Source organism: Poecilia reticulata, linkage group LG1 (genome assembly GCF_000633615.1).
Source record: "Poecilia reticulata strain Guanapo linkage group LG1, Guppy_female_1.0+MT, whole genome shotgun sequence".
Lineage (NCBI taxonomy): Eukaryota > Metazoa > Chordata > Actinopteri > Cyprinodontiformes > Poeciliidae > Poecilia > Poecilia reticulata.
In genome coordinates, this window is record NC_024331.1 from 14371708 (window position 1) to 14380197 (window position 8490).

The following is an 8490-nucleotide window of genomic DNA, read 5'->3' on the forward strand; positions in this document are numbered from 1 at the left end:
GTGTGTGTGTGTGTGTGTGTGTGTGGGTGCGTGTGCGTGTGTGTGTCTGTGCGTGTGCGTGCGTGTGTGTGATCGAGTGTCTTTCCGCTCCTCACACAGACGTTCTCTCTCCTTAAAGTCAAACTCGGTAATGTTCATCTCTAATGATCGCTGCTCATATAAAAATTTAAAAAATTAAATAAAAACATGTACAAACTTACAGTATATCATTTACACAAATACATGAACAAGATTTAATCAGCTAAAATATTCATCTATCTAGCCAGAAGGGCTAATGTTATTTTCTTGTGTAAATAACTGAAAATGTACTTTACTGTTCCTGTGTGGTGCCTCATACACATTGATATGATGAAAATGTTTGTTTAATGAACAACGCTCTGAAGTATTTCCATGTTACACCTAACCTCTGTCTTTTTCTAAAGGAACAAATGTTTATCTGCTTTGAGCACATGTGAAATTATCAAATAAAGACATTTACTGCAGCTTTCCTCTGAGGGCATGTGCTAAATTATTTTTATCGCATTGGCTCTATTTGTTTTAACTGCTGAACTACATTTAAATTGGAAATTTAAACGCAATTGGAAATTTTATTTTTGATATAGACTGTCTTCTGAGCTGGAATCAAACTATTCTGCAGAAGGAGTAATAAAATGTAGTTTGGCTGCTTCAGATACCTTCAGCATGGGTAAAGTGAGGTTCAGCTTATGTTAAAATTATTGTTACTGATGCATATTGTAATTTTCTGATATACAGAAAGGTAAATTGGGTATAAGTCTGGACTTTGGGTCTTTCTAACACATGAAAACGCATTGATCTAAATCATTCTACTGCAGTTCTCCATGTTGCGTTATTCTCCTGCTGGAAGGTGAACCTCTGCCTAATTTCAAGTCTTGTGTAGCAACCAACAGGTTTTATTTTCAGGGCTACCTTTTATTTTTAATCCTTCTTCTCTCCCATCAATTCCTGCCACAGCAGCATTTTGAATGTTGGCCATAAAGTTCAGTCTTAGTCTTATCTGACCAGAGCACCTTTTTCCACATTTGATGTGTATCCTACGTGGCTTGTGTGAAACTACAAAAGGAGACCATTTACTGCTGCATTTGCGTGACGGTTTTCTTCTTGAAACTCTTTAAAAAGGGCGTCTTTGTGCGGGGCAAAGCTAACAGCCGTCTGCAAACAGATTCTTCAACCTGAAGTGTAGATTTATGCAGATCCTGACATAAAATACGCAAATGTTTTGGGTTGTAGTATGACAAAATGTATAAAAATTTAACAGCAAGACACTTAAACAACCCAGTTTTTTTCCCAAATCATAAATATTAGACTTTAAAGGGTTAATATTTTATTTAAGCCCAACTGACTAATATTCTGATCTAAATAATTAAGAATTAATTCAAAATGTTTTGTGTATTTTGAATATAATGTAAATGGAGGATTTTTGAGGGTTTGGTAGTGATTCGCCTAACTAAATAAATGTGAAGTGGAGTAAAAAACATTATCATTTATGTAAATTCAGAAAAAAAATTTAGATGATTGAAATTAAGTTATATTTAGTCAACTAACACTGTGTTACAACTACAAGTAGTACAATGCTACAGAGATTACATTATGTTTTAGTTGATAGACTTTTAATAAAACTTAAAAAGTATTTTAAGAGCTAACTGGGACCTAACTGCCAGGTTAACGCTTCAGATTAAGCTTTTCATTTCAACAACAGTAAAAAAAAGAGAAGCAAATCTGGTGCCATTGTTATTTGTGGCGCTTACTTGGTGATGATTCAGCGGCAATATTGGGAAGAATGTCATGATTTTTTAAAATAGAAAAGTTTATTTTTAAGGAATCCAGTGACATAATCTCAGCTGAGAGTAAAGTATGTGGCTCATCACAGCTATGACTCCATTCCAGTTTGGCCACAGCGACAAAAAAATATATATGTTTTTCACATACTCCACTTAACTTCATATGAATAAATGTTTACTGAAATCTTTCGTAGAAGTGTTTGGAAGCTACTTAAGCTACTTGTTTTTTATTTATTTATTTGGAAACAATTAAGTTTCTTCACAAGCAATTGACTTATAACAATATCTTTTGTAGAAAAAAAGTAAAATCATATCAGATAACACACACAGAAATGAAAAGTGCTGTGGTTATTACAGGGTGTTAGCGACTGGGACTATGTGGGTGTAGTGATTTGCGGCAGTCAGATTGCCTGTCAGCCTCTCAGTGACAACAAAATTCAATAAAGTCCCACAATTCTGGAGTTGCTTGGAGGTTTATTTTTAAGCTCCTGACAGAACCACCTGAGCGGCGTCTCCCTTTATTTGTCTTATCTAAGCTGATTGTTGACTGGCTCTCCTGGCTCAGATACGATTGTGCCATGCATCGGAAAGAGAATATCCATCCTCCCAAAAGCTGTCAGAATATTCTTTTATGCAAGTCTGTATAGAGCTATTTAGGACATAAAGGCTGAAAAGAGGAAGGAAACATCCTGGATCTGCACTGTTTAACATTTCCCTGTAGAGTGTCTACAGCTACGCAGAAATCACAGATTGTATCTGTTCTGTTCACACAAATAAAAATGTTACATGTCTTTTTTTTTTCCACCCACTCAGGGCTTCTGTATAGTTATTTCATAGTTTTGGCTACATTGGCAAAAAGTAGGTGGCGATATTTTTTGTTTCTCGGGAAAAACGAGGTGAAATTTGATCATGCTCATCAAAGCAAGGTGATCTTACAGTTCGTTATGAATCAACATGTGTATGTTTGTGTACAATAATTTATAAAGATTTTTTTTTTTTAATATGTGCTTAATCCTGTAATTTGTTTGTTAAATGATGACCTCAGGCAGTGAAATGGCCACTGTTAAAGTGTCCTTGTGGAATTGTTCATAAAACATTTACATTTAATGTTGAGAATTATGATGTCAAAATACGTGCACCAATATATGTGGTGGTACAGATCAATTTAACAAGTATTGGAAATGAACTAATGCGGCATTTCTGTTAGATCAAGAAAATATATATTACTAGTCAAGGAAGTTTCACTATTAAAGTCTGGCATTAAAGAAGAAAGACACTGAATATACAATATCCTTCAGTTGAATTTGGTTTAAAAATACTTAATCAAACCCAACTGTTTACGTTCCTCAAGGAGTCTATAGATGCTTTTGTTATTCCTGTGGGCAGGAAGGATCTCCTTCAGCGCTCTGCTTTAAAGCATGACGTGTGATGTCAGAGTAGCAGGTCTTCAGCTCAGGAGGACGGACAGATCAGCTTTATTTGTGCTGGAACAAGGCAAGATGCCTTCCACAACACTGGAATATTAGCCTGGGTTAATGAAAGGTTAAAGAGATGCTGCAGAATCTGACACAGCTGGTTCTCACCGGCCATCTGGAAGTGCAGCTTTGCTCTGGTTCCGCCTCCCTGGCTGCATTCTCACGTGACTGCTGAGGAGATGAAAGGGGCACCCTCACCTGTTGGTGTGGTTGGAAGCAACTTGTAGCTGTTTGTGTGTATTTCTGACCAGTTGACTCATCGCTCGGGGAACTGGAAGCACAAACGGAAGAGTTTTCTCTTGTTTAATTAAAATTTTAAAGCGCAGTTAATTGCAATAAGTCTCTGCTTACCCCGTCTGCTCCAGTCAGAGCATGTATGAGTGCTTGATGGCACGTTGGTCCTAAACCGTCAGCGGGTCAATGAGGATGCCGGTGTCCTCATGGCAATTAAGGGGAGTTGGGTTGTTTTTGTTGTTGTTTTCATTTCAGGTTATTTGCTTTTCCATTCATGTACCTAATAATCTAGAGAAATTTTAAGCAGTGGTACAAGGACAATCTATTTACCTATTATTCTTTTTGACCAGAAGAACCGAATTATAAGAGCATTATAAAAGAGGCTGTGTCAAAAGAGCCAGAGAAATGTCTGCAACTGGGCCAAGTTGTCCTTTTCAGCACAAACAGTACCATATTTACCATTTACCAATGTATAGACCTTACTTTAGACTTTAGAGTTTTTTTTCCACATGCACACTTTCTATATCTGGTCTTCTTTAGCTTATGGGCTCAACCGTCTCAACATTGTGCTGGGATCCATTCCTTATTTGATCAATCCAAGTGCAAGTCTTTTGGCCATAAATTCACTCTGCACATCCACAAGCCTCTGTGCAATCAGAAACTAGACTCAGTCATTTTCTGTTTGAGAAAAGATGTGGTTCAAAACTGCTTTAAACGTCAGTGTGATGAAGGGACAAATATCTGGTATTTGGCACTGAAATGATGAAATATTACCACAAAAGTCATTAAGTTAATAACTAGGCAAATTGATAGAAAAGGTTCAAAAAGTCTGAAGCCATCTCTGTAAATCCTTCCATAAGCCACTGTCCTGCTGACACAGCAAAACCTGCAACATTGATAGCAAAATCTATTCTACCGGACCTTGAAGGTTACACTAGCAAGCTTTGAGGGGATCAATAGATAAACAATAGGCAGGCATGGAGAGAATGATTAGTTACATACTACCTTGCTTGAATCCGCAACAATCCAGGTAAATTCACACTTACTCGCTCATTTAATGAATCCAAGGGTTTGTGGTGACAGCATGTTCCAGAATTAGGTAAGGTTGGGAAGCCTTTGTGATTGAGAGCGGTTCTCAAACCTCGTGGTAAATGGAAAAACAACTGAAACAGATCAACAGGTCTGTAAAACCTCTGCTTGTCAGAAGGACAGAGGTTGAAAGAAAGAGTAGGATAATTCTATTTAATTAGACAGTAAATGTCCATCTTCAAGTAATTCTGATTGCTCTGCTTGGTATGACATAATGTGCTGTTAAAACTGTTGCATATCTGCAGAATGCATGTTCAAATAATGAGATGGAAAATGTGAAGATCCATTGCTTTTATGGGACCATATGTAATCCTGTAATTTTGGTAATATGGTGCAATATAAAGACAATTCATTCTGTCTTAATACTTACTGACAGAGGGTCAGTAAGTATTATGTAGTACTATACTTGATATTTGCAAAAGTATTTGAACATCTTCAAAATGTTAACCTTTTCTAATAGAAATAGGAACCATCAAAATATTAGTTTTCAACTAGGATGTCAATGTTTTGTACAACAAACTCTGAACTTTGAAAGGAGTTCTTAACACTCATTAGATAAATGGCTTGCTAAACTTGACTAGTTCTTAGATGTATGGTTTGCAATAGCAGAGCCTTTATTTCATATTTTAACTCTGGAAGGAGACTCTGCCCAATAATATTTTTACAGAAGCCGGACATATACATGTAGACCCTAAAATGTCACATGTGCAGGTCCAATAATGTTCTATTTTTCCCTTAAATCCAGTTTTTTCCCCCCCAAGTTTAACTTTGCTGTAAAACCCAACCATTAGTCATTATGTCCTAGCCTTGGAGCTGTATGTTTGTCTTTCATTTAGTAGTGCATTTTTCTCTGGTTTTCAATCAACCATTTATTTGTGCACGTCAACAGTGTGTCTTGAAGTACGTGTCATCTCTTTTCAAAACGAGTTTGTCTCTGCGTCAAGGCTAACATGACAGAACCAATTATGTGTCTGACAGTTTGCTCATTAGTTTTCAAACTTATACGCCTGTTGATGCTCTGATTGTATAGAAAAATGGACAAAGCTGCTAAGAGTTGAATACAATTTTCTCAGTTGTTTGTTCATGTAAAATTTTCTTGGTCACAAGCAACCAGCATTGTCAGCGGAGACGCTGGCCAAGTTCTCTTTCGGGAACTTTTGAAGCGTATGCTGTTTTTTTGAGGTGCGTTCAAAGGCAGGTCACTAACCGTACTGATTTAGATCAAATCTGAGCTGCGCTCTTCAACCTTTTACTGCATTAATTTTCTGACATTCAATACACCATGTAAAACTTTTCATGCATGCATGAGAAGGCCTGAATACAAACTCTTTAAGGTTTTGCTAATAGCAAGCACACCAGTAAGTAAGACATTTTATGCATTTATGCAAAAGGTCATCTTCACTTTACTGCTCTGCTTCTTCTTTGGTCTCGTTTTGACTCTAGTTCAGTCATAAATCATCCTCTTTTAATAGTGTGACCAGAGTCCCTGCATTTCTTTTCCTGGTTATTGGGAGATTATTAGACAAAGATTTATCACTGTCCTGTATGATGAGTCAAGGTTGATTGGTAAGAAGTTAAAATTACACTCTTACTTTAGTTTGAGTGTAATGTTTAGCCTGTTTGACAAATGTATTGTCCATTGGTTCCTTTAAAAAGAAGAAAGAGTTGGAATCAGTCCAAGGTCAGCTCTATAAATCCACTTTCTTCTGCTCATTTTTGTTAATTGGTGGACAGTGATGGACTGCGATCAATACACTGCCCTGGCATTTCCAACAGACTGCCCCTTATTTCAGATCCAACAACAGCTCAACCCAAATGTTAACATAAAAGGCTTGAGGATAAAAAAACCCCACAACATTCAGACTGACTGGAATGCAGAGAAAATCTATGCAGGAAAGCCTCTCATCAGTCTGTGAGTCAGATCAAGCTGCCAACAACCAGATCTGCAACCCAGTTTGATTACAACATGACACTGTTTTTAAAAAAGGCACCTTCGCCACAAACAATACAGAATAAAATACAACAAAATATCCAACTTTCTTTTTCCTATTTGGCAAACTTGACTTTTCTTACATCAGTTTCATGCCAACATCAAGTACCTTTTAAATGGAAAAGTACCTTTTGTAACTATACTTAACTCTCTCAGTTGTAGCAAAACTGAAAGTATTACCTTTAATTTGTTAGATAATGCAGAGAAGGATCTGTTTGATGAAAAGAGGTCAACAGGTATACATGTAGTAGACAGGAGCCAGTGGCAGGGCAAAAATCAATTCTTTAATCAATCTCTGTTCACTTTTTTTTAAAGGTTTTCTGTTCCCATCTTAGCATTCCAGCAGGCATAAGTAGAGGAGAAAAGGACTGCATCCCACCGTCTATGATCAGTCTCGCACTCGTCTCACTCTCTTAGCTCCTGTCTTTCACCTGGTTTAAGCTCTCCAGCAGCATCAATCTATCCATTCTCCTCTGTCTGACAGAGGCTATCCATTCTCTGAAGCAGCTTTGGCTCCACTTGCGTCAGTGAGTAGAAACTCAACGAGAGGAGAGCACAGACCCTCCCAACACTCCACAGCCTGACGTAAATACACCTTGTGGCTTTGTTCTTAGTCGCAGCTTATTAGTTTTGATCTGACAAACATTCTCAAAAAATGTTGAAGATGAATCAGTGCTTTTTGGGCCATTGTGGAGTTCAATTCAAATTGTGTCAGTGTGTTATTTTGATTGCATATCTGTGGGTGGGATGCTGCAGTTAGATGGTGAAATCTGATTGTTTTATCCCATATGGACTATGCAATCTTTTGCTGCTCTTTATTCTAAAACAACTCACTTAAATGCAATCGTCGGTAAATGACTCAATACTGCACAAAGCAAAGAGTAACTCTATCATAAAATGACCTTGTTTTTCAGCCTTAACACCTCTACGACGCAATAGACCTTCCCGTCTTTCACTGAGGTCAAACCATCTTTGATATACAATCTCTGGTAGCTATACTTGGTCAATTGGTTGATAACACATAGTGAATTAACTTTGGCTGGCAGAAACTTTGGGTGTATAGGCATCTACCATTGATGAATATGAAGTTCAAACCTGAGCACCAGAATTGGGTAGAAAGGGGATTTAAGTGACTGTAATCCCAGCGTTACAGGCCAGGCTGATTGAGGGTTTCAGAAAGTCAATCTATTGATATATTTGTGCACAACAGCTTCCTGGGCTTGCAGAGAATGATTTAAAAACAAAATATGACAAATATGACAGATATTTGGATTGGAACAATGTTGCCTGGTCTGATGAGCCTCAATCAATTTCAGTAGCAACTCTCGGATGGTAGGGTCAAATGTTGGCATTACCAACATGAAAGCATGGACCTATCCTGCCTTGTATCGACATTTCAGGTTGCTGCCGTTGACGGTTCAACGTCGTCAGCCTTCAGAGAGCACGAAAGGCCAATCATATTTAAACAACACTGACCTGGGAAAACGAGATGACCTCCTACCTAATCGTTTGGTTTAGCTCTTAATGCTAAGAAAGTCGTGTCGTGACTCCACAAGGACTCTGGAGGTTTATTGTAATATCTATTAGTAACAGACCCATTAAGTCCAGTTTTATAAGGTGGGGCTTTCATGGATTAGACTTATTGGTTATTGGTCTTGCAAGAGCTACAGTTCTAGAAATCCTCTGACCCAGGCGTCCAGCCAACACAATTTTCCCCCTGTTAAAAGTTTATAAAATATTACTGCCTCAGCATTTCTTCTCTTTCAAACACATTTAGTCTGGAGACAAAATGTCTGTTTGCTCACAAACCCTACTAACAGATACTATGATTAAAGGAGTATCAATGTTATTCATGACACTTGTTCAAAATGTTCTTGGTATGCCCCAAAGTCTCCTGTAAGGC